This window comes from Giraffa tippelskirchi, chromosome 2, assembly GCF_054371585.1.
Source record: "Giraffa tippelskirchi isolate mGirTip1 chromosome 2, T2T-mGirTip1v1.2.pri, whole genome shotgun sequence".
NCBI classification, from domain to species: domain Eukaryota; kingdom Metazoa; phylum Chordata; class Mammalia; order Artiodactyla; family Giraffidae; genus Giraffa; species Giraffa tippelskirchi.
Window position 1 is genome coordinate 69,943,576 of NC_137276.1, and position 27,727 is coordinate 69,971,302.

The 27,727-nt window shown below is 36.9% G+C and overlaps 1 protein-coding gene and 1 long non-coding RNA gene across 12 annotated transcripts in view; one reads left to right on the top strand and one right to left on the bottom strand.

Annotated features, from left to right (window-relative positions):
• The window catches only part of CTNNA3 (catenin alpha 3), a 1,864,976-nt gene that overhangs the window by 1,583,344 nt on the left and 253,905 nt on the right, over positions 1–27,727 (top strand). The window lies entirely within an intron of this gene.
• On the bottom strand, positions 8,605–26,565 carry LOC145537934 (uncharacterized). The gene is made up of 2 exons (XR_014076515.1): positions 26,536–26,565; positions 8,605–12,110 (listed from the first exon to the last, which is right to left on the bottom strand). It is a non-coding gene; the product is annotated as an uncharacterized LOC145537934 (long non-coding RNA).

Consider the following 27,727-nt stretch of genomic DNA (forward strand, 5'->3'; position numbering starts at 1 on the left):
AACCCAAATATCCATTAAGCAATAGAAGAGATTTATTGTAGTTCATTCATATAGCAAAATACTCTTTCAGTTCAGTTCAGTTCAGTTGCTCAGTTGTGTCCGACTCTTTGCGACCCCATGAATTGCAGCACGCCAGGCCTCTCTGTCCATCACCAACTCCCGGAGTCTACCCAAACCCATGTCCATTGAGTCGGTGATGCCATCCAACCATCTCATCCTCTGTCATCCCCTTCTCCTCCCGCCCCCAATCCTACCCAGCATTAGGGTCTTTTCCAATGAGTCAACCCTTCACATGAGGTGCCCAAAGTATTGGAGTTTCACAGTTTAAATTAATAAACTGAACTTGTAGTGAGCAGTTTCAATAAATCTCAGAAATTCAATGTTAAATTTCAAAACAAGCCTTCAAATGATATATGCAATTTGATTCATTTCACATAAAGCTCTACCCTGTGGGATAGCTTGCCTTTTGCTGGACTTGGTTTGAGAAACTAGCATTTCATGTGGAGAGAATTCACGTGTGCTGGCTTAGTCATGTCTAACTTTGTGACACCATGGACTGTAGCTCGCCAGGATCCTCAGTCCATGGAAATTTCCCACCAAGAATACTGGAGTAGATTGCCATTTCCTTCTCCAGGAAATCTTCCTAACCAGGGGCTGGAACCCATCTCTCCTGCATCTGCAGGTGGATTCTTTACCACTGAGCCACCTAGGAAGCCCTATGGAGAGAAAAGTGAGCAACAAAAAAGAAAAGTATGAGGTTTGTTTGGGAAATTACAGGTACAGTTGCTATCTGGACAAAAGTTGATAAAGTTTTTCTGTAAAAAGCTAGATAATGTTTTAGGCTCTGTGTACTATAGGGACCCTCTGGTGACTACTGTACTATTATATTTTGAAAGAAGTTAAATACAATTATAAACAAATGGATATAGAATGTAAAACTTTATTTACAAAAGCAGATGGAAGGCTTGGTTTAGCCCTTGGATGGTATGTCCCAACCCTGTGCTAGCGGATGGGCTGTCTAAAGATTTGTGTCCCCCTCCCTTACCTCTGAGTGTTTTATCCTCTATGATATATGATATCCATCTTGTCTCTTGGAAAATAAATCCCCTTTCTTGGCAGATTTTCTCCCGAGGAAATTGCTGCAAAAGCCAACTGTTGTAGTGAGAACTTTTCTAGGTAGGCTTCTGGAGCCAGACTTCATAGACAGGGCTCATTTTATCACATTGTGTGTGTGTGTTTTTAATGTCCATTTAATGTTACATTCCCCTTCATGAACCTGGCCCAGTATAAGTCTCTGACACATAATAATAGTTGTTTAGTTGCTCAGTGATGTCTGACTCTTGATGTCTGACTCTTTGCAACCCCATGGACTGCAGAATACCAGGCTTCCCTGTCCTCCACTATATCTCTTGGAGTTTGCTCAAGCTCATGTCCGTTGAATAGGTGATGCCATCCAACCATCTCATTCTCCGTCGCCCCCTTCTCTTTCTCCCTTCAATCTTTCCAAGCATCAGGGTCTTTCCCACTGAGTTGACTCTTCCCATGAGGTGGTCAAAGTGTGGAGCTTCAGCTTCAGCATCAGTCCTTCCAATGAGTATTCAGGGTTGATTTCCTTTAGGATTGACTGGTTTGATCTCCTTGTAGTCCAATGGACTCTCGAGAGTCTTCTCTAGAACCACTGTTTGAAAACATCGGTTCTTTGGTGCTTATCCTTCTTTATGGTCCAACTCTCACATCTGTACATGACTACGGGAAAAACTATAGCTTTGAGTATACAGCCTGTTGTTGCTTTTTAATACACTGTATAGGTTTGTCATAGCTTTTCTTCCAAAGGGCAAGTGTCTTTTAATTGCATGGCTGCAGTTACTGTCTGAGCCCAAGAAAAGACACATCAATCAATCAGTCAATTCAGTCGCTGAGTTGTGTCCAACTCTTTGCGACTCCATGAACCGCAGCACACCAGGCCTCCCTGTCCGTCACCAACTCCTGGAGTTCTCCCAGACTCATGTCCACTGAGTCGGTGATGCCATAATAGAGTAATAAGTAAAGGACTTCTGATTCTTAGAGACAATGGATTTAATCTTGTGACTAATTTTGTTATACTTTGAGTATGGAAATTTTGCTTTCATTTAGCAATCTGAATTGTTTTTCGCTTTTTTTTTTTAATCAAATCCTCCCTTCCTCTGTTTCTCTCTCCATCCTTTCTCCCATCTTGCCCTTCCTTTCCCCCATCCTTCCTCCCTCTCTTTCATTCTTTTTTGAGATTTTGGCCACATTGTTAGAAAGTATACAGATTGAGTAGAAAAATAAAAATTCATATATTGGTGTGCTTATTCTCAAATGGAGTGAGTCTTAACAGGATTTTTCTCACAAATCACATGAGATGTGAGATATTCTGTCTTACAGAAAAGTATATCCACACAGTATATAAACATTAATGCCTTAAATTGGAGTTTATTGTACTTTTAGGCTTCCATAGTTGGCTGTAAAAGGTTAGATTTATGAATTAAAGAAAAATGTGAACAACACAAAGTAAGGGATTAAGTAGTTTGGGGATACTAATCCATTATTTTGCCTGCATTTTGCAAATACTTGTTGGGTTATCAACAACATGGAATATAGGTTTGTGGATTATTGTAGGACTATTTTACACAATATTAGCAATTGCAAAATTACCTGTATTTCCAGTTTGAACAATGTGGTGCCAACTTGTTATCTCAAGCAATAATAAACCTAAAGAGAGATTAACTGGATGCAGCAATAGTGAAAAACATGGCTAAGGGTTATTTGATTTTTTTAAATTTTTTATTTGCATGCCTTTACCATAACTGATTAGAATGTCAAAGGATTACATTTTTCACAGACATACCAATCAAGAAAGCAAACAAATTATGATAACAATTGTAACACTGAAACATGAATATTGGACATTTGTCTGATGAATTTAGCTTGTAAACATTTCTCAGAGTGTATTCAGTATACTTCTTTGGACATGCTGCAAGTGTTATTTTCAGTCATATGAGTGAACCATCTTAAAATATTGGGGTTTGTAGAAAACAAGCCAGCAGACTAGAACTCTGCAAGGGAATTGGGGTGGGAGTGGAGCGTGGAATGTTGGACATACAACTCTTAAAATTATGCCAGGAAAATGAGAGTGGAGGGCCTAACAGTATCTGTCACTACTAACAAATAAATAAAAACATTACTAGTTTATTTATGTTTTTTTAGGTCCAAAGAATCCTGTATCATTTGAAGATGAAGTCTGTTTTATTTGTATATTTAAGAGTTCAAATTTTGAAACTGTGTTTATGTTTTATTTTATAACTGTTGACTCTTTGGCACATTGGCAGACAGCACAAATCCAACTACTGAAGAACATTTTATTTCATTATTTAAATTAAGAAGTAGGAAAGATAAACATGTTATTAAAATAAAAGATAATTAAGTGAAAACAAATAATACAACAGTTATTTGATTTCTTTTAAACTCAGTGGAAGTTTAAGAGCATAATTTCCTATTTTGACTTCAGCATGAATATTTAAAAAGTTATTAATTTGCTTTTGTACTCACAAAAACAAAATTTAAGTGTTTTAAGTAACCACAGTTACATTTAATTAAATCCTTAAATATACATTTTCCTACCACTAGTTTCTTTTTTTTTTTTTTAATATGTTTACACTTGGAAATAGTGTTGGAATGGCCCATTTGGATGATCTAAAGTTTTCAGTGCAGTTCAGTCGCTCAGTTGTGTCCGACTCTGTGACCCCATGGACTGCAGCAGGCCAGGCTTCCGTGTCCATCACCAACTTCAGGACCATGCTCAAACTCATATCCATTGAGTCGCTGATGCCATCCAACCATCTCATCCTCTGTCGTCCTCTTCTCCTCCTTCCTTTAATCTTTCCCATCGTCAGAGCCTTTTCCAGTGAGTGAGTTCTTCACATCCGGAGGCCAAAGTAACATTTTCACGTGATCTGAAATTTACGATGACAGCTTGTATTTATTTAAGTGGCCACTAGATGGCAGACCTAACACTAAGCAGAATTTAGGTACAAAAAATAAATCAGTTCCCCAAGTAATAGGAATAAAACAACAAAGTTTCTTTCAAGCCTAGTGTAGCCTTTTAGCCTAATCACACTCTATAGTTTTAAAGGGGACATGGTAATGGATGTGATCTAATTTTTTTACAAACATGTAAGATTTTAACAGTTTACAAATTTATGTTCTTTCTCACAACAATCTTTTAAATTAAGGCTGATAAGCACTGTCATATTATTAATGAAAACATAGTTTCTCAGACCACATGGCAAAGGTTATTTCTTTAGAGGACTACAAGGAGATAACTTGGAAGAATATTGCTTTAGGTCTTCAGAATTTAATTATGCTACAGTTTGAGATGATTCTGGGATAATTATTGATTCTGTACCTGATATATATTTCCAGCTTATGCCCTATACCTTTATGTTTCCAAAAGTTCAATCTTTCTAGGAGACTGCAGAATCGATTAGAACTACAAAACCATCCCCTCCTCAATGATCCTGACCTCTCACTTCTTGATTTTTTCTCGCCCTTTGGATTCTGGAACCGAATTATCTTCATCTCTCTTCCTTCTATTTCATCTTTTGTGTTCATTGAAATCTTCCATCACCATCACTTAAATAGTCTCTTGATTTCTGAAATTGAACACTGGGCTGCAGCTTATTTTCAGCTTTTGAAAATAGGCCAGCAGTTTCTAAAGATCTAACAGGAATCTCTTGCAGAATTTAGAAGCTTGTGTATGTGTGTGCACACACTTTTCCAGCCTAGCAAAAATGATGAAATGAAATGAGATGATTCCCAGCTCTGGTTATCTAATTGGCAAGATAAAGTTGAAATAGCCATTAGGTCAAAATCTTTAATATTCAGAACACTCTTAAGCTCTGAAAGAAATTTTTTTTTTTTGGTAAATGTTACTGGATCTAAGAGCCCCTAGGGTGGAAAACAATGTAAGGGCAGCTCTCCTAATATCAACTCAGTCTCTTTTTACAAATTAGAAGTTTGTATTCACACCATAGAATATCCTGACCACAGGTTATGCTTTTAATAATATAAGGTGAATTTAAAAGTGGCCTTTTAGTCTTAGAACCTTATAATTATGTGAACACAGGATGTGCTTATGTGTAAAATTTAGATTACAAGAGTATTGTATTTTCTCTTTTTTATTACCAAAGCAATATAAATTCACTGTAGAAAAAAAATACAAGTGACAAATAGAGGAAAAAAAAAAAAATCCCAAACCTAGAAATCCCCTTTGTGACCACCTTTGTGAATACCTTTTCAGAGCTTGCAGTTTTATTATTTGATTTTAGATTGAACAGTTTACTTGAAGTAAGTCTAGATGGTGAGAATTCATGTGCTCTTTGCTGGTTTTATGCAATGGTACCATCTTACAAAACTATAGTACAGTATCACGACCAGCATTTATATTGATATAGTTAAGATACAAAAGGTTAACATCAACACAGAGATCCCTCCCATTGCACTTTTATAGCCACACAAACTTCACTCCCACTTCCAACTCCTCCTTAAAAGGTGACAATCACTAATTCATTCTCTATTTCTAAATTTTGCCATTTGAAGAATGTTATATAAATGCAGTCCCACAGTATGTAAACTTTGATGATTGGCATTTTTCACTTAGCATCATTCTCTGGAGATTCATCAGATTCTTTCAACCATCAGTAGTTCAATACAATTTTTGTTAAGAGAGATTCCATGGTATGGATATAATAATATAAGACAGTTTGTTTAACCAGTCACCTATTGAAGTACTGGGTGTTTCCAGTTAGAGGCTGTTATAAATTAAACTGCTATAAACATTCATAAGCAAACTGTGGAAAATTCTTCAAGAGATGGGAATACCAGACCACCTTACCTGCCTCCTGAGAAATCTGTATGCAGGTCAAGAAACAACAGTTAGAACTAGACATGGAACAATGGACTGGTTTCAAATTGGGAAAGGAGTATGTTAAGGCTGTATATTGTCACCCTGCTTATTTAACTTATATGCTGAGTACATCATGCAAAATGCTGGACTGGATGAAACACAAGCTAGAATCAAGATTGCAGGGAGAAATATCAATAACCTCAGACATGAAGATGACACCACCCTTATGGCAGAAAGTGAAGAAGAACTAAAGAGCCTCTTGATGAAAGTGAAAGAGGAGAGTGAAAAAGTTGGCTTAAAGCTCAACATTCAGAAAACTAAGATCATAGGATCCGGTCCCATCACTTCATGGCAGATAGATGGGGAAACAGTGGAAACAGTGGCTGACTTTATTTTCTTGGGCTCCAAAATCACTGCAGATGGTAACTGCAGCCATGAAATTAAAAGGCACTTGCTCCTTGGAAGAAAAGCTGTCACCAACCTAGACAGCACATTAAAAAGCAGAGACAATACTTGACTGACAAAGGTCCACATGGTCAAAGCTATGATTTTTCCAGTACCGTGAGTAAATGTGAGAGTTGGACCATAAAGAAAACTGAGGACTGAAGAAATGATGCTTTTTAAGTGTGGTATTGGAAGAAGACTCTTGAGAGTCTCTTGGACAGCAAGGAGATCAAACCAGTCAATCCTAAAGGAAATCAATCCTGAATATTCATTGGAAGAACTGATGGTGAAGCTGGAGCTCCAATACTTTTGCCACCTGATGTGAAGAACTGACTCATTGGAAAATACCCTGATGCTGGGAAAAATTAAAAGCAGGAGGAGAAGGGGACAACAGAGGAAGAGATGGTTGGATGACATCACCGACTTGATGGACATGAGTTTGAGCAAGCTCTGAGATGGACAGGGAAGCCTGGTGTGCTGCAGTCCATGGGGTCACAAAGAGTCACACATAACTGAGTGACTGAACTGATAAAATTTCATATATAGGTTTCTGTGTGAGCATCACTTCCATTTCTCTGGGGAAAATTTTAAAGAATACCATTCCTTGGTCTTAATAGTATTTACATGTTTAGATTTTTTTTTTAAGTGTCCCAACTGTTTTCCAGAGTAGTTGTACCATTTTACATTCTTATTAGCAATGAATGCATGATACAGTTTCTCTATGTCATCACCAGCATTTGATGTAGTTGCTGTTATTTATTTTAGCCATTCTCATAGGTATGTAGTATTATTTCATTGTGGTTGTATTTTGTATTTCCTTAATGGCTGAAGAGAGTGAACATATTTTTATGTGCTTTTTTGTCATCTGCATATTCACCAGTGAAGTGTCAGCTTATGTTTTTTGTTTGTTTACCTATTTTCTAATTGTATTGTTTGCTTTCAGTGTTGGATTTTGAGATTTCTTTATATAGTCTACTTACTAGTCCTTTATTTTGTGCTATGCAAGCATCACAACCTTTTTCTTTTGCTCTCTAACTTTCAGAATATGTAATATGTGTACGCCTTTAGTCCAGGGTTTTTAGTTGTCCATCATTCTTAGTAGGGGAATATAGGAAAGTGTGCCTGTTCCATCTTCCCAGAAGTGGAAGTCTTGGAAATTAAATTTTATTTTACAAAAGACATTAATTTATATTTAATTTTTCTAGTATTGTCTTAATGTACTTAACTAGATAAGCTGAAAACAGTGTTCAAAGTTAAGTATTAATACAAATGCCAAGAGTTTACAGAGTAAATCTGTAGGATCTTTGCATCGATATTTCTAGTATCATATAGGTAAGCTTGTGTTAGCTAGGTGTGAACATTTCCTCATAGAAATGTATTTGTCTTAAATAAAACTTTTATTAACAATCAAATTTGATACATTGTAATGGAAATTAATAATTAAAAATATATCTGTATGTTAATATATTGATAGTTGAGATAAACATAGCTGAGATTATGCATAAATTTTGAGTTATCTATGTGTTAAATACCTTTTTATCAAAATGACCTACTTCTGAGTATATATCTGGTAAATCACAAAGATTCAAAATATATATGTAGGTAGTCAGTAGACATAATTCATATTCATATAATATGTTCACTTTTTATGTTAAGGTTTTTAGCATAAAATAAATGCTACAGTTTGTAATTAAAATGGTAGTATTCTATTGTCTAGTACTACCAATATATTGCACAGCTCATTTTAAAAAATTCATTGAAGGAATCATTTCTTTTGTAATTTGGCTAGAATTGAAAAAGACAAATTGCAATGATTTCTCTTTCCTCCCCAAATTTGACATTTTCTTCCCTAGAAAGTAGATCCCTCCAAAAATGCAATGTTATTTTAAAATTAGGAATTAGTTTGTTTTTTTTTTTTTAGAAAGTTCTGATTTATACTGTCTTTTAGATATATACTTTTACTTATGTGTCAAACCTAATCAAATTGTGTATTATTTTTTTTAAAAATCTTTTCTCTCTTTTCTTTTTTGCTTCTCGTCTTAAAATAATCCAGACGATTTGGGAAATTCTATATTGATTTATATTACTGTAATTTATATAAACAGATTGATTTTAGTATAGCTATATTTCAGTGAAAATAAAGAGGTTAGGAAAAGTTAAAAATCCTTAGAGTTTTCTAATACACTTCCCAAAGACATTCAGATTTTTAAGCAGTAAGTGGTTAGATCTAGGTTGTGTGTGGGTACATATTTGTTCTGTATTGTGGGTTTTATCGGAGAAGGCAACGGCACCCCACTCCAGTACTCTTGCCTGGAAAATCCCATGGACGGAGGAGCCTAGTAGGCTGCAGTCTATGGGGTCGCTAGGGGTCGGACACGACTGAGCGGCTTCACTTTCACTTTTCACTTTCATGCACTGGAGAAGGAAATGGCAGCCCACTCCAGTATTCTTGCCTGGAGAATCCCAGGGACGGGGGAGCCCGGTGGGCTGCCATCTGTGGGGTCGCACAGAGTCGGACACGACTGAAGAGACTTAGCAACAGCAGCAGCAGCAGTGGGTTTTATATGGATTTAATACTTTTTGAGAATTATAAGTTACTGTCTCATCTCTCCTTTGCTCAGTTCTGTAAACTCAGGAGTAACTTTTAAGTAAGAACACCTTTTTCTTTTTTTCCATAAGAAACTATTTGTAGTTTCTGAAGACTTCAGTGATTTAAAAATGCTTCATATGCATAAAGTCAGAGCAAGGTTTACACAAGCTTCCATTTTTGTATTTAAATGATTGTCTTCAGAAGCCTTCTCCTTGTCTTCACTTTCAGACCATTATTTGTCACATTCTTTTAAGCATCTCTTCTTCACCAATAGAATATTCACTCTTCACAAACATACCCACACCCACACAAACACAGACACAAACACACACAGTTACTGAACTTGTATTACAGCCAATGTTACAGCAGCAATGAAACATCTCTGCAGATTTCTTTACAATTATAATGATTATCACCAGATAAGTTTTCTGAAGTTCAGAAAATAAAACCGTTTGCATTTTATGATTAGTTTCCAGCTGATTGTGATAAAGAAATCATCTAATTAGAGAAGCTGAATGGATCTCCAACGAATCCTTGAGCTCATCCCTTTGTTAGACAATTGTCAACAGAAGCTTTCTTTGTCCCTTTTCTTACTTTAATAAAACTCTGCTACACACACACACACACACACACAAAGAGATCATTTTGAAAGCCTATTCTTACTTGGGGTCAGGATCATCACCATAATAATTCTTTTGTTATGAGGCACTTTCATAAGCAGCTTCTGAAAAATGGCATAGTTTTAGTTCTTTAAACAAACATTGCTCATGAATCCTGAGTGTTACCATCAACTGAAGGCCAGCATCTTGGAGATAGGTCAAAGGGTGGCAGAGAGATTAACAACTAATATATTGCCTCCAATGTAACCAATCAGTGCAGAAGAATTTGGACTTAACAAAGTGCTGTGCATTTACAACCTCTTCCTTTCGTTGACAACATGCATCTCTAAGGCTTCTCTCCTTTGTTATCTGTTTGACCCAAAAGCAACCATCTTTCTCTTTTATTGGAGGTGCTCACACTACTGTCTACCACCTCTACCTACTCAGTGTCTGGTGATGACCCTCTCTTCTAAATGAATATCCCTACACTGCATTCAACTGCCTTAACTTGACCTTAATTTCCTTGGCACAGTCTTTTCCCTTCGTGTGAGTTGTTCATTTTAATCCTCATATTCTACACATTTCTCATGTTATTCTGTTTATTCTACTCCCTTAATTGTAGAGGAAAAGAATGCACACTCCTTGTATGATGTTATGGAAGATGCAGGTACGAGCAAGTCACCTAACCTCTCAGCTGTGAAGTGTGTGTGTGTCTGTGTGTGTGTGTGTGTACTCTGTAGAGCTAGGATAATAGCTTTAGCTATAACAAGGGTCATTGTGGGAGTGAAATAAGATAGCATCTAGCACAAGGAGTGAAATATGGCATACAATAAGCTCTCAGTAAACATTAAATCCTTGACTTTATTTCTCCAACTTAGAAACAATGGTATTTCAATAAATGCTTACATGTACTTTATTTGACTTAGTATTCTAGACCAAGTACTACCACTGCTTGTTTGTGTAACTTTAGGTAAATAACCTAAATAAATTCACAGTTTGAATTTCTCATTTGTTAAATGAGAATACAATAAGGTTTATGTTTTCTTTAGGACTGCCTGGAAGAGCAAAGAACATAGTATACGTGAATGTACTTTTTAACATTTAAAACACTGTTTAGGTTAAAATTATAAATATATGATATGATTGCACTCATTGAATGCCTACTGTGTGCTATATGCAGAGCAAGTATTGTGTGTATATCAGTTTAAATCTTGATAATAACTTGTTCATTGTCATTTATACTGGAAAGAAACACTCATTCAATCTTCTAGAATTTAATGGAGGAGTACTTTTAATATACAATGTCTCTCCTTCATCAACAGTCTTTTATAATTCAGATACCCTGTGTTGAAAAAAGATGGTCAAATTGCCAAATCACCGGCTGTCCATTGGAGCTTAAGTTTTTATTGTCAATAAGTAATTCATATTCAGGTTAAAAATAAAAATCTTGTACTTTATGTGCAAAAGATGAATATATTAACTTTTTAAAAACAGATTAAAAGAAAAAAAAGATGAATGGGAATTGTTTTCCAGTGTACTTGTATGCAAATACACACTTCTTGCCACCCCTACCTCCTCCCCACACAAACAATTTCCCTTTTCTTTCTTTCTCCTACCCCCTGGCAACTACCATTCCATTTTCCACTTCTATAAGTTTGACTATTTTAGGTACCTCATATAATTGGAATCATGCAATACTTATCCTTAGGTGAATGGCTAATTTTATTTAGTATAATGTCATTTAGGTTTATCCATATTGTTGCAAATAATAGGATTTTCTTTCTTAAGGCTGAATAATATTCCATTATATATGTATGTCACATTTTCTTTATACATTCATCTGTTGATGGAGAGAAGGTTTATTTCTGTATTGTGGCTATTGTACATGATGCTGCAATGAACATGGGGTTGCAGATGTCTGTTTGAGATCAAGATTTCAATTCTTTTATTTATATGCCCAGAAATGGGATTGCTGGGTCGTATGGAAGTTTTTTATTTGACTATAAGCTTGGTTCCTTCTGCTCATTCTCCATCACCCCTGAGTGTGAACTTCTGCTTTGTCCCTTGATTGTGCCATTTGACACATTATGCTGTCTTTTAGAAAAGTGCTCTTCAAGTGTGCTCTTCCCACTACACTTTGAATTTTTGTTAAATAAGTGTATTTACTTATTCTCCTGTCAATGGTTGTTCTGCAGCAAGTTGTAATTTTGTAGTTGTCACAGGAGAAGATGAGTGCACGTCTTTCTACTCCACCATCTTGTGGTCAGCATAACTAAGACCACGAGCTGACTGTGGCTCACATCATGAACTACTTACTGCAAAATTCAGACTTAAATCGAAGAAACTAGGGAAAACCAATAGACCATTCAGGTATGACCTAAATCAAATCCCTTATGATTATACAGTAGAAGTGGCAAATAGATTCAAGGGATTAGATCTGAAAGACAGAGTGCCTGAAGAAATATGGATGGAGGTTAATGACATTGTACAGGAGACAGGGATCAAGACCATCCCCCAAGAAAAAAAAAATGCAAAAAGGCAAAATTGTTGTCTGAGGAGGCCTTACAAATAGCAAGAAAAGAACAGAAGCTAAAGACAAAGGAGAAAAGGAAAGATATACCTATTAGAAGGCAGAGTTCCAAAGAATAGCAAGGAGAGATAAGAAAGCATTCCTCAGTGATCAGTGCAAACAAATAGAGGAAAACAATAGAATGGGAAAGACTAGATATCTCTTCAAGGAAATTAGAGATATCAAGAGAACATTTCATGCAAAGATGGGCACAATAAAGGACAGAAATGATATAGACCTAACAAAAGCAGAAAATATTAGGAAGAAGTGGCAAGAATACACAGAAAAACTATACAAAAAAGATCTTCATGGTGCAGATAATCATGATGCTGTGATCACTCATCTAGAGCCAGACATCCTGGAATGCAAAGTTAAGTGGGCCTTAGGAAGCACTACGAACAAAGCTAGTGGAGGTGATGGAATTCAGGCTGAGCTATTTCAAATCCTAAAAGATGGTGCTGTGAGAATGCTGCGCTCAATATGCCAGCAAATTTGGAAAACTCGGTAGTGGCCACAGGACTGAAAAAGGTCAGCTTTCATTCCAATCCCAAAGAAAGGAAATGCCAAATAATGTTCAAACTACCACACAATTGCACTCATCTCACATGCTAGCAAAGGCTTCAACAGTACGTGAAACGTGAACTTTCAGATCTTCAAGCTGGCTTTAGAAAAGTCAGAGGAACCAGAGATCAAATTGCCAACATCCGCTAGATCATCAAAAAAGCAAGAGATTCCACAAAAACATCTACTTATGCTTTATTGACTACGCCAAAGCCTTTGGCTGTGCGGATCACAACAAACTGTGGAAAATTCAAGAGATGGGAATACCAGACCACCTGACCTGCCTCTTGAGAAATCTGTATGCAGGTCAAGAAGTAACAGTTAGAACTGGACATGGAATAACAGATTGGTTCCAAATCGGGAAAAGAGTATGTCAAAGCTGTATATTGTCACCCTGCTTATTTAACTTGTATGCAGAGCACATCTTGAGAAGTACTGGGCTGAATGAAGCACAAGCTGGAATCAAGATTGCCGTGAGTAATATCAATAACCTCAGATATGCAGATGACACCACCCTTATGGCAGAAATGAAGAAGAACTAAAGAGCCTCTTGATAAAAGTGAAAGATGAGAGTGAAGAAGTTGGGTTAAAAAAACATCCAGAAAACCAAGCTCATGGAATCTGGTCCAGTCACTTCATGGCAAAGGGATGGGGAAACAATGGAAACAGTGACAGACTCTATTTTTTTGGGCTCCAAAATCACTGCAGATGGTGATTGCAGCCATGAAATTAAAAGACGTTTACTCTTTGGAAGGAAAGTTATGACCAACCTAGATAGAGAAGATAGATGGAGAAGACTCTTGACAGTCCCTTGGACAGCAAGGAGATCAAATCAGTCCATCCTGAAGGAAATCAGTCCTGAATATTCATTGGAAGAACTGATGATGAAGCTGAAACTTCAATACTTTGGCCACCTGATGCTGAGAACTCACTCACTGGAAAAGACCCTGAAGCTGGAAAGATTGAAGGCTCGAGGAGAAGGGGATGACAGAGGATGAGATGGTTGGATGGCATCACTGACTCGATGGAATTGAGTTTGAGCAAGCTCCAAGATTTAGTAAAGGACAGGGCAGCCTGGCATGCTTCAGTCCATGGGGTTGCAAAGAGTTGGATGCGACTGAGTGACTGAACTGAACTGATTTATTTATTTATATTTGGTGTGCTTGATCTTTGTTGCTGTGCGTGGGCTTTCTTTAGTTTCTGTGTGTTGGTTTCTCATCACAGTGGCCTCTCTTGTTGCAGAACACAGGCTCTAGGTGCATTAGCTTAGTAGTTGTGCACAGGCTTAGTTGTTTTGTGGCATGTGGGATCATCCTGGACCAGAAACTTAACCCATGTTTCCTGCATTAGCAGGCAAATTCTTAACCACTGAATTGCTATGGAAGTTCTTGAATTTTGTTATACAAGATTAGCCAACTCTTAAGTGACTAAGTTGTAAAATTGGCTTAACTTTGCTGGAGAAGGTCCAATATTAATTCAGTCATTGTAGTGAGTATCTATGTTGGAGAAACTGCAATGACACTAAGAAGCCAAAAATATTTTAAACAGTGCTCTGTTGCTCAGCTGGTAAAGAGTCTGCAATGCAGGAGACCCCAGTTCCATCCCTGGGTCAAGAAGGTCCACTGGAGAAAGGATAGGCTACTTACTCCAGTATTCTTGGGCTTCCCTAGTGGATCACCTGGTAAAGAATCCACCTGCAGTGCAGGAGACCTGGGTTCAACCCCTCGGTTGGGAAGATTCGCTGTAGAAGGGAACAACTACCCACTCCAGTATTCTGGTCTGGAAAATTCCATGGACTGTATAGTCCATGGGATCGCAAAGAGTCAGACGTGACTGAACGAGTTCCACTTACTTTCAAAGAGCTCAAAGTTCAATGGTAATTTCATGGTATCCTGTAATAAAGATCTGTAAAAAAGTACATGATCCACATTATATAGGTATCAGCCATGCACTCTTTCATTCCACACTTACCTTGTATTCATTGCCTGTTTATTCTCTGCCGTGTTCTCTGTAGAGTTTCCCGGGTAGCTCAGTGGTAAAGAATCTGCCTAACAATGCAGGAGACTCCAGTTCAATCCCTGGGTCAGGAAGATCCCCTGGGGAAGGAAATGGCAAACCCCTCCAGTATTCTTGCCTGGGAAATCCCATGGACAGAGAGAGGAGCCTGGTGAGCTAGAGTCCATAGCGTCGCAAAGAGACAGACACAACTGAACACACATTCCCACATTCTCTCGTTCACTAAGAGGTTTCAGAGTTCTCACATATAAAGTCTCTAATTCCAGCTACTCCCACTACCTTACTTCTACTTTTATACCCAAAGTAATCCCAATATGAGCCCTAATAGCCGTCCTTTTTCACATCAAAATTTCTCTATTTCATTACCAATTCCCTCTTTCCCCTTCTCTGTCTCCATTTTCCCTTTTTCTCTCTACTTTCCCATTTCTGAAAAAAAAAAAAAAAAAGTATATATTTTGTTTTATTTTCTGCTAACTTAAACTTCATATGCTTTCAACACTTCACTTCTTCCTACCATACAATTGCTTAATTCAACATCTCTCATCTTTTTAGCGTCTCTAATCAATAATTTCTCATTGACTCCAGCTCATTTATTTACCAAAACCTTCTCTATTTGTGACCCTGATAATAAAATATTTCCTTACCTCTGGCATTGAGGGTTTAATTTATCTAAAACAAATCTCCTGTAACCTGGCTTCCTGTAAAACTCCAGTGTCTACAGTCCCTTGTGAAGATAGTCGTTTCTTGTAACCACAAGTCTCATCCTCAGCCTCTCTTCTATCATAGCAGGAGACTCACGCTCTTGCAACCCTGAGCACTGATGTAGTGAAAATGTTGCCAGTTAGCCATGCTTTAGAGCTGCAAACAGGCTTTTGCCTCGCCCAAGGGAGAGATTGGTGAACCTCCCAACCATCAAAAATTCTGAAGGTTCTGATGTTTTACCATACGTGTAGGCTAGCAGTGTAGTTACCACAATTTCATGGGTGCTAGGAAATAACATGAGCCTGCTAGGTCAGATGCAAGGGCTGTTTTCATTTTGTTTTGTTTTGTTTTTATTTATAGCAATAGTAGCAGCCAAAATATCAGAAATTTTGCACCCCGTACCTAAGTTTCATTTCTTGCAGTGGAACATAAAGAGGGCTGGATGACGTCTGCATATATAGTAAGTCAGGATACATAAGAGAAACTCTGAGCTTAGGAAAACTGAATCTTTTATAATGAAAGATTAGTATGCATATGCTTTCCTCAGGAGGAAAATATCATACTTATTATAATGAGCAGTAAGCAGGCCTGCTTTTTGTTTCAGAATGAGACACTATTTTCTAAGGCTGTGAGCAAAATGCTCTTCGCTCTAAAGGGACACTAGCTCTGTCTCCCAAGGCAGTTTGATATACAGACATCCTTGAAAAGTTAGTCTGGAACAAAGGGCAATCAGTACCTCACTAGCAACATGTGCAGAAATGTGGATGATCCATAGAGAATTTTCCTCTAATACCAATCACAAATGCGTATCCTCCAGCATAGGGCCAGGTTCTACTCTATCTTGTTGCTATTGCATTCTGTCCTGGTGCTCCCCTAATTGTGCTACTTAAAATCACCATAGTCTAAGACTCAGAGTCCTTTGCAACAATTCAGATCTCAGTGAAGCCCTAGAAGGCAGTAGGTAAAAGGGGTTCTACAGATCTGCAAGTTGTTTTGTTTCTGTGAGTTCTTCCTGGTGAATGTTGCCCAATCAGATCTCCATGTGTGTATTTCTTGGTGATTTTTCATTCTTAGCGTGGTAGGTAAACACATGTGTGAACCTTGTAACTGCATCTTTTTAGCTATCAAAATTTTCAAGTATTGTAGTCATATTTAGAAAAGAAATAATTGAATCAACAAATGTTTCTTAAACACCCTCAATAAATGTATCAGGCACAATTACTAGGAGAAAAAAAATCTCATCATAATATTTCCATTCTAGGTGAGATGCCATTTCTTTTCTTTTTAATTTTTTACTTTATGTTTTAACTTTTAAATTTATGTTGAAGTACAGCTGATTAACAATGCTATGATAATTTCAAGTGGACAACAAAGGAACTCAGCCATATATATACAGGTATCTGTTCTCCCCAAACTCCCCTCTCATCCAGGCTGCCAGATAACACTGAGCATAGTTCCCTGTACTCTACAGAAGAAGCCTGGTGGTTATCTATTTTAAATGTAGCAGTGTGTACATGACCTTTCCAAACTCTTTAACTGTCTCTCCACCTCACCCTTCCCCTCTGGCAACCACAAGTTTGTTCTCTAAGTCTGTGAGTCTGTTTCTGCTTTGTAAATAAGTTCATTTGTATTATTTCTTTTTAGATTTCCACATATAAGGGATGTCATACAATCTTTCTCCTTCTCTGTCTGACTTACTTCACTCAGCATGACAATCTCTGGGTCCATGCATGTTGCTGCAAATGGCATTATTTCATTCTTTTAAATGGCTGAGTAATATTTCATTTACACATTTACCACATTTTCTTTGGGCTTCCTAAGTGGTGCTAATGGTAAAGAACCTGCAATCCACTACAGGAGACTTAAGAGCCACAGGTTTGATCCCTGAATCTGGAAGATCCCCTGGAGGAGGGCATGGCAACTCACTCCAGTATTCTTGCCTGGAGAATCCCATGGACAGAGGAACCTGGCAGGCTGCAGTCCATGGGGTCGCAAAGAGTCAGACATGACTGAAGCAACTTAGCATGCATGCACGCACCGCATATTCTTTATCCATTCCTCTGTCGATGGACATTTAGATTGCCTCATTGTCTTCGCTATTCTAAATAGTGCTCAGTGAGTATTGGGGGGCATGTATCCTTTGGGACCATATTCTTCTCTGGTATACACTTAGGAGTGGGATTGCAAGGTCATAAGGTAGCTCTGTTTTTAGTTTTTTTAGTTTTTGTAAGGAACCTCCATACTGTTCTCCATAGGGGCTGCACCAATATCCATACCCACCAACAGTGTAGGAGGGGTCCCTTCTCTCCACATTCTCTCCAGCATTTATTGTTTGCAGATTTTTTGATGACAGCCATTTTGACTAGTGTGAGTTGATACCTCACTGCAGTTTTGATTTGCATTTCTCTAATAATTAGTGACATTGAACATCTTTTCATGTGTCTGTGGGCCATCTGTATGTCTTCTTTGGAGAAATGTCTGTTTAGGTCTTTTGCCCACTTTTTGATTGGGTTGTTCATTTTGCTGGTGTTAAACTTCATGTGCTGTTTGTAAATTTTGGAGACTAATCCCTCATCTGTTACATCATTTACAAATATTTTCTCCCAATCTATGGGTTGTCTTTTCATTTTGTTTATTGTTCCCTTTGCTATGCAAAAACCTTTCAGTGAAAATAGGTCCACTTGTTTATTTTTTTTAATTTCCATTATTCTGGAAATAATTGAAATAAATGATTGAAAACATATTGTTGTGATTAATATCAGAGAATGTTCTTCCTGTGTTTTCCTCTAGGAGCTTTATAGTTTCAGGTCTCATATTCAGATCTTTAATCCATTTTAAGCGTATTTTTGTGTGCATTGTTAAAGAATGATATAATTTTTTTTAAAATGTGTAGCTGTCCAGTTTTTCCAGCACCATTTGCTAAAGAGAAAAAAAAATCTCGTCATAAAATTTCCATTCCAGGTGAGATACTAATTCTTACCTGTTATATTAACAGAAATTATACCATACATCCCAGGGTTTTCCTTGATAGTACAAGTCATCTGAGGTAGAATAGGTTCTATTATACCAGTTTTGCAGAGAAGGCAAGGGCACCACAGTCCATGGGGTCGCTAAGAGTCGGACGACTGAGCGACTTCACTTTCACTTTTTCCTTTCATGCACTGGAGAAGGAAATGGCACCCCACTCCAGTACTCTTGCCTGGAAAATCCCATGGATGGAGGAGCCTGGTAGGCTACAGTCCATGGGGTCGCTAAGAGTCGGACACGACTGAGCGACTTCACTTTCACTTTTCACTTTCATGCATTGGAGAAAGAAATGGCAACCCACTCCAGTGTTCTTGCCTGGAGAATCCCAGGGACGGCAGAGCCTGGTGGGCTGCCGTCTATGGGGTCGCACAGAGTCGGACATGACTGAAGTGACTTAGCAGTAGCAGCATATTAAAAATGACTTTTAATAATAATAATAATAAACAGTGTCAGTACAGATATACTGAAATGAACAGTCTTACAAATTGCTTTTGAAATGTAATTGCTGCAAATCTTCTGTAGGACAATTTACCAATATATAGCAAGGGTTTTAAAAAATTAAAATAAGTTGTATAATTTACCACATCATATTTAATAACCAAAAGTCACAAGTTATATGGCTAATATATTGAGGGAGAGTAAATAAATATTGATACAACCATGAAATAGGCATTGTCCAATAACTATGTTTACTAAAAGTATTTAAAGTGATGTAAACATATTAAAGACTCAATGAAAAAGTATATATTCTAAAATTATATATATTTCAAATTTAAAAGTCTACAATAATATTGCAAAGAAATATGCTGAAATACTAATAGTAGCTCTGAGTAGAAGTATTTTATTCTTTATATTTTACTGTTTTCTTACATTTCTCCAAAATATCTCTGTGTAGTTCAGTATAATGAATTACATCCTAGACTCTGGGATAATATTCCTTTGGGATAAACTTTTGCTTCTACAGCACACTCCAGTATTTTTTGCCTGGGAAATGCCATGGACAAAAAAACCTGAAGGACTATAGTCCATAAGGTCACAAAAGAGTTGGACAAAACTTAATGACTAAACAAACTTTTGCTAGCTGTGTAACTTTGGCAAGCTGTGTAACCTGCTTAAACCCCAGTTTATTTATCTAAATACTGAATATCAAAACAGTACATTACAGGCTGTAGTGAAAATTGAATAAAATACTTAGTGGAATGCATGGTACAGAGTAAAGGAAGCCATATTTTGTTGTGGATAGAAGCAGAGATTCTGGAGTCAGACTCTTGAACTTTCAATCCTGGCATTTTTGCTTACCAGCTGAGCAAGTTACTAAGTTATCTCTACCTCAGTTTCATTTCCTTGCATATTCAACTCTTATAAGAGTACTCAAAACATAGCAGTTGCTCAATTAATAATAGTGCATGAATTATAATTGAGTAATAATTTTAATTATTGTAATTATAGTACATTATATATTATGTACTTGTTATATATAAGTAATATATATATTATATAATACTATAATGTATTCTAGATACTGTAATATGTATATTATATGCTTATTATATTGTATAATAAGTATAAATAATAATTCAGTGCATGAATTAATAATATTTGTGATTATGTTATTATTTAAATATTAAATTTAATACATGTACCCAATATCTCCAAATTCCCAAACCATTCTATTACATCTGCTCCCTTAACATTCCTGAAAAACTGTTGAAGGTCATTCAATATTTGTCACCACATTATATCCATCATTTGAATCTGTGTTGTGACATTGAATCCTTGAATGTATGACATTCGTAGCCATCTACTTCTCCATTGAACTCTTGTCAATAGGTTTCAATATCTACGTTATTTCTTGGTTTTCTGCTAAATATCTCATAATCCACTGTTTCTGTTTCTGCCCCCTATTTTTCCTGAATAGATACATAGATGTTCCCCCATGATTCTACAATTAAGTTATCATGTTGAATTTGAAATTAATAATATCTTTATTCATTTAATTGTCTTTGTGCTCAGTCCCTCAGTCATGTCTGACTCTATGTGACTCCATCAACTGTAGCCCACCAGGCTTCTCTGTCCATAGGATTCTCCAGGCAAGAATACTGGTGTGGGTTGCTATTTCCTCCTCCAGGGATCTTCCTGATGCAGAGGTCAAACCTGCATCTCCTGCACTGCAGATGGATTCTTTACCCCTGAGCCAATCAGGTCTTGACCTCTTCCCTTTTCCTTGTTGCTTTAACTTACATATTCATAATGACAAATTACACTGTCTTTTCATATGATCATTTGCCCATCTATATATCTTATTTCCTGAGGTGTCGCTGTAGAGCTTTTGCTCATTTATTACAAGAGTTGTTTGTTTTTTATAGTTGAATAATGTAAGAGATGTAAAAGATGTGGGTTCGATCCCTGGTTTGAGAAGATTCCCTGGTGAAGGGCATGGCAACTCATTCCAATATTCTTACCTGGAGAATCCCTTGAAGAGAGGGGTCTGGTAGGCTACAGTTCATGGGATTGCAGAGTCAGACATGATTGAAGTGACTTAGCACACCACAGCACATTGAGTCCTTTATATATTCTAGATGCAAAACTTTTATCAAATACATATACATGAGCATTAATAGAAATAGGACTGAGCAAAAATCAAAGTATTAGACTTGACCCAAATATCCATTAAGCAGTAGAAGGGATATATTGTAGTTTATTCACATAGCAAAATACTCTGTAACAGTTCAAATTAATAAACTAAACTTGCAGTGAGCAACATCAATAAATCTCAGAAACTTAATGTTAAGTGTAAAAACAAGCCTTTAAGTGATATATGTAGTTTGATTCCTTTTATATAAAGTTCTACCCTGTGGGATAGTTTGACTTTCGTTGAACCAGGTAGGAGAAATTAGCATTTCATATGGAGAGAAAGGATGGGTGCATGCTCAGTCATTTCTGACTGTTTGAGGCTCCAGGGACTGTAGTCTGCCAGTCTCCTCTGTCCGTGTAATTTTCCCGACAAGAATATGGAGTGGGTTGCTGTTTCCTCCGCCAGAGGATCTTCCTGACCCAGAGATTGAACACCCATCTCCTGTGGTTCCTGCATTGGCAGGCAGATTCTTTATCACCGAGCCACCTGGAAAGCTCTATTCGTTTAGTAAAGCCTTTCTACTTTGAGATGCATCTGAAAAGATGTTATCCTCTTTTTTTTTTTTTTTTATAAAATATTTCTTTATTTGAATAAGGTCAATGTCATCTTTTGAATTCCAGCTAGCATCAAAGTAACAATCAAGGGAAAAAAAAAACACTCAACAAAATGTTCATAAAATTTCTGTTATTTCTTTTAAACTAGAAGTGACTGCCCTGTCACTACCTCTGAATTTCCAGTCTTTTGCGTATTCTCTCTTCAGACCTATATTGTAGACTACATTGGTTATGTGTATGCTTTTACTCTTCTTTAAAAAGTGCATTATCTTAGGGCTGAGATTTTTTTCTTATATATCTTTGTATACCCCAAGATGACTATTATAATGTCTCATCTAAATTAGGTACCAGATTTTTGTTGTTGTTGTTTGCTTCTTCATCTCTTTGTTTTGATAAGTCATCTGATTAAATAATGAATTCCTCTACTAACTCATAGTTTAAATATGCATGTGAGGACAATCAGGTTGTAGCACAAAGCTCCAGGGTAGGTCCAACTCTTGAGATAGGTGACCCTTTCCTTCCCCTTGACTCTGTGTGAATTTTGCTGAAGTTGATGGCTTAATTAAACATGTTTTTATTTCTTTCTTTTTTATTCAAACTTTAAACTTTTTATTTTGTATTGAGCTATAGCTTGTTAACAATATGGTGGTAGTTTCAGATGTACAGCAAAGGGACTCAGCCATAATATACATGTATCCATTCTCCCCCACACTCCCCTCCCATCCAGGCTGCCACATAACACTGAGCAGAGTTCCCTGTGCTATACAGTAGGTCCTTGTGGGTTATTCCTTTTAAATAAAGCAGTGTGTCTATGTCGATCTCAAACTCCCCAGCTATTCCTTCCCCAGACAACCATAAGTTCATTTTCTAAGTCTATGAGTCTCTTTCTGTTTTGTAAGTTCCTTTGTAACATTTCTTTTTATATTCTACATATAAGGAATGTCATATGATATTTCTCATTCTCTGTCTGACTTACTTCACTCAGTATGACACTCTCTAGGTCCATCCATGTTGTTTCAAATGACATTATTTCATTGTTTTTAATGGCTGAGCAATATTCTATTGTATATATGTACCACATCTTCTTTATCCATTTCTGCTGATGGACATTTAGGTCGCTTCTGTGTTGTGGCTTTTATGAATATTGAGGTGAATGTATCCTTTTGGATCATGTTTCTTTTCCAGATATATGCCTAGGAGTGGGATTTCAGGGTCATATGGTAGCTCAATTTTAGTTTTTTAAGGGTCCTCCATGCTGTTCTCCATAGTGGCTGGACCAAGTTACATTTCCAACTGTGTAGGAAGGTTCCCTTCTTTCCACACCCTCTCCAGCATTTATTGTTTGTGGATATTTTGATGACAGCCATTCTGGCTGGTGTGAAGTGATACCTCATTGTAATTTTGACTTGCATTTCTCTGATAACTGGTGATGCTGAACATTTTATCATGTGTCTATATGCCATCTGTATGTCCTCTTTTGAGAAATGTCTATTCAGGTCTTCTGCCCATTTTTTGAGTGGGTTGTTTGTTTTGATGATGTTAAGTGTCATAAGCTGTTTGTAAATTTTGGAGAATAATCCTTTATTGGTCACATTATTTGCAAATATTATTTCCCAATCTGTGGGTTGTCTTTTTGTTTATTGTTTCCTTTGCTGAAATGATTTTTCTTTCCCAGAGAAATATCATTGATTTAGCATATATATAATGAATTAAAAATTAAAATTATTTGAATTTTTCTCTTAAAAATGTTCATCAATATTAAAATATCATAAAACATAAAAAAGTCTAGGTAAAATATTTAAGACAAAAAGTATATTTAATATCCATACATATATGTATGTATGTTTGACTATAGAAAAAATAGGATTGCTAATACAAAATTTAGGAGAAACAACCATTTGGCATAATGTAAAACATGTGCAACTACTCATACTCTAAATGTGTCAGAATTGACAGTAAAAGAATTAATTGAGCCAAATACTAAATTAGGTTTTGGAGTTATAAATTTATGGCAGAAAAACAAAGACTTTGCTAAACTCATGGAGTGATTATTGCATAAATGTGTACTTTGTACCAAATATACCAAATATAGGGACTCCAACTCAATTTTTAATCATTTATTTCACAATTATGATAAAGGACAATTGTGTGCTTTGCTGCTATTCCCTGTTTGGTCATATCTTTTAACTTTCAGGAAGCATGTAACATTAATCATATAAATTAGCTTTCCCTCTCAGAAGAGACGCATGTAATTCAGACCAGTCAAGGATAAGCAAATTCTCCTCCATTGTGGAGAGAAGTGCAAACACTGCCAATACATTTTATTTTTAAGGGAGCTTTCTACTCTTTGACGCCTGATTGTGTTCCTAATTTCATTAGCGGGATCCATATGAAATATTAGAGCATGATATAGATACTGACTCTGATAATAGAAGTTAGTTCTCTAATGTGAAAATGTTTCCAGCTACCAAGCAAGATAGATTATATATTTTTCATTTTTATGTTCCCTCATGATTTCATGCTTTAATTGTATTAAGTATGTAATTATATTTTCATTATATGCAGGGCTTGCCATTCTCCATCACACCACACCACCTGCAAAATCATGTCTCCACGATTCAGTTAATTCAATCATTTGAGACTGTAATAGACTAGCTTTCTTCTATGATAAGCCAGCCCAACCCTAGTGAGCCTAACTAAAGGACAATTTTTCTAGAAGCATTTCTAACAGGATACCATAAAGAGTTGAAAGCTTTGGAAAGTGAAGATTTAATTTATGTGAAAATTGAAAGGAAGAACATTTCGTGCAAAAGGGACCACAAGTGCTAATATTCTGAGGTTGACAAGGGTTTAGTTTGTACGATACTAGAAATAGTTCAGTTCACAATAGAGTATAACAAGTAATGAGCACAGAGTGAGGGTGAAGTTGAGAAATATGGCAGAATATGTGTTTTATGTTTAAATAAGTGGATAGAGTAAATGAATGGATGGATAGACGATGCAGTCGCCTGCCAGAAGTAGTGGTTCCCTGCCTACAGCTATGGATCTCACTGTTTTTTAAAATGTACTTTGACAATATGGCATGAGGAGTCTTCACAATGTGACCAAATTTCTAGATTCTGGTAGAGTTGAAAGCTTACAGTTATGTGTTGTCCATAAAATAAAATGCCAAGAAACTCCTTTTATTGTCGTATGAGACCCATGGCCAGCCTTAAGCAAAATGATGATGGCATTCATTGGAATGACCTCAAACCTCCACCTGCAAGGAGGGGAATTGACCGAAGCTTCCAGCTGCTGTGCTCCGCTTCAGTGCTAAGACTATGTCTGGGTACCCTATGGGCTGTTGGCCAATGCCTGACACAGGCATTATGTCTGAGATTCTAAAGCAGGTGCATTCCTGGAGACACTGGGTGCCTCTGATGACTAATTCTGGCTTGAAGACTCTCCAGTGGCTTTGCCTTCCTTCCTTAAAATGCACATAAGTCTGGAAATTTTTTGCTTCCTTTCTTCCTTGACCCCTTCACCCAGAGTCATAATTTGATTGGTCTCATGACTCTCTCAGCCTTTTCCAGCTTCCTCCTATTTTTCTCTCACAGACTTTTCTCTTATAAATCCTTGCACATTTAATCCCATTTAAGTTTCTGATTCTCAGAGGACCCAGACTCACAAAGTGGTAAAGTAGGTCAATTTGCTTTTGACACCTCAGTTCTCCTGTCTTGTCGAGACTTAAACTAAAATAATGTCATAAACATTTTTATTCATAACACAATTAGTCAATTAAATTTCCTATATAATTTTTTTAAAGCTATTCTTTCACATTTGATAGTCCATTAAAACATTGTGACCTCTAGGGCAGATGCAAAGACACTTGACAGTCTTATAGGAAGCTTAATTTGGCTGTCACATTTGTAAACAATTCTATTTCTCTAACTAGGTTCTTATAGAATTTCTATTATAAATCTTAAAATTCAGATACTGTAATTTTATATATAGTTGCTGAATTCTTTAGTAATTTGGAATATAGAACAGTTTTTTTTTCTTTTTTCTTACTAACTTCCTCTTCAGAATAATAATATTGGCAGGATGGTGGTATACTTCACTTTAAAAATAGAAACTTTGTCAGTATTAATCTGTATTTTCTTTTGCATATGACACAGAGTTTTATGTCCCTTTCTCTTAATTCATAGTATTTTTTTTCAACAGACATGTGACCACCTTGTGTATGACAAAACATATTAATATTACATGCTATAATAATTAAATTTTTATACGCAAATTGCTTTTTTTCAGATCTAAACTCCTCTGCCTACCTTATGAAGTTTTTGTTTTTGTTTTTGTTTTTTAGTGAAGCTACTCTTTTTTTTTTTCATACCCTCTTAACTTCTATTGTGCTTCTGAAAGTCCTCTCAAATCCTTCTGCTCTGTTCCCATCAACACAGGCACCATATCCAACTTTTTGGGAGTGCCCATTTTGTTGTGCAGTTGCAAAGTCATGTCTGACTGCTTGGTAACCCATGGACAACAGCACCACAGTTTCCTCTCTCCTCCATTATCTCCCTAAGTGTGATCAAATTTATGTACGTTGAGTTAGTGATACTGTCTAATCATCTCATCCTCTGTTGCCCCATTTTCCTTTTGCATTCAATCTTTCCTAGCATCGTGGTCTTTTCCAATGAGTCAGTTCTTTCATATCAGGTAGCCGAAGTATTGGAGTCTCAGCTTCAGCATCAGTCCTTCCAATGAACAGTGGGTTGATTTCCTTTTGGATTGACTGATTTGATCTCCTTCCTGTCCAAGGGACTCTCAAGAGTCTCCTCCAGCACCACAGTTTGAAAGCATCAATTCTTTGACATTGAGCCAACTCACAACCGTGCATGACTACTGGAAAAACTGTAGCTTTGACTAGACGGACCTTTGTCGGCAAAATGATACCACTGCTTATTAATACATTCTCTAGGTTTGTCATAGCATTTCCTCCAAGGAGCAAGTGTCTTTTAATTTCATGGCTGCACTCACTATCTGCAGTGATTTTGGAGCCCATGAAAATAAAGTCTGCCACTGTTTCCATTGTTTCCCCATCTCTTTGCTTTGAAGTGATGGGACCGGATGCCATCATCTTAGTTTTTTTCAATGTTGAGTTTTAAGCCAGCCTTTTCACTTTCATCAAGAGGCTCTTTAGTTCCTCTTCGCTTTCTGCCATAAGGGTGGTGTCATCTGCATATTTGAAGTTATTGATACTTTTCCCTGCAATCTTTATTCCAGCTAGTGCTTCACCTAGCCCAGAATTTCTCATGATGTAATCTGCATATAAGTTAAATAAGCAAGGTGACAATTACAGTCTTGACATACTTCTTTCCCAAGTTGGAACCTGTCCATTGTTCCATGTCCAGTTCTACCTGTTGCTTCTTGACCTGCGTACAGATTTCTCAGGAGGCAGGTAAGGTGGTCTGGTATTCCCATCTCTTGAAGAATTTTCCACAGTTTATTTTGATCCACAGAGTGAAAGGCTTTAGTGTAGTCGATGAAACAGAAGTAGATGTTTTTCTGGAATTCTCTTGCTTTTTCTATGATCCAACAAATGCTCAAAATTTGATCTCTGTTTCCTCTGCCTTTTCTAAATCCATCTTGAACATCTGGAAGTTCTCGGTTCACATACTGTTGAAGCCTAACTTGGAGGATGTTGAGCATTTCTTTGCTAGCATGTGAGATGAATGCAATCATGTGGTAGTTTGAACATCCTTTGACACTGCCCTGCTTTGAGATTGGAATGAAAACTGACAGTTCCAGTCCTGTGGCCACTGCCGAGTTTTCCAAATTTGCTGGCATATTGAGTACAGCACTTTTTCAGCATCATCTTTTAGGGTTTAAAATAGCTTAGCTGGAATTCCATCACCTCCACTAGTTTTGTTCGTAGTGGTGCTTCCTAAGACCCTCTTGACTTCACACTCCAAGATGTCAGGCTCTAGGCGAGTGATCACAGCATCATGGTTATCTGGGTCATTAAGATCTTTTTGGTGTAATTCTGTGTATCCTAGCCTCCTCCTCTTAATATCTTCTGCTTCTGTTAGGTCCATACCGTTTCTGCTTATTGTGCCCATGTTTGC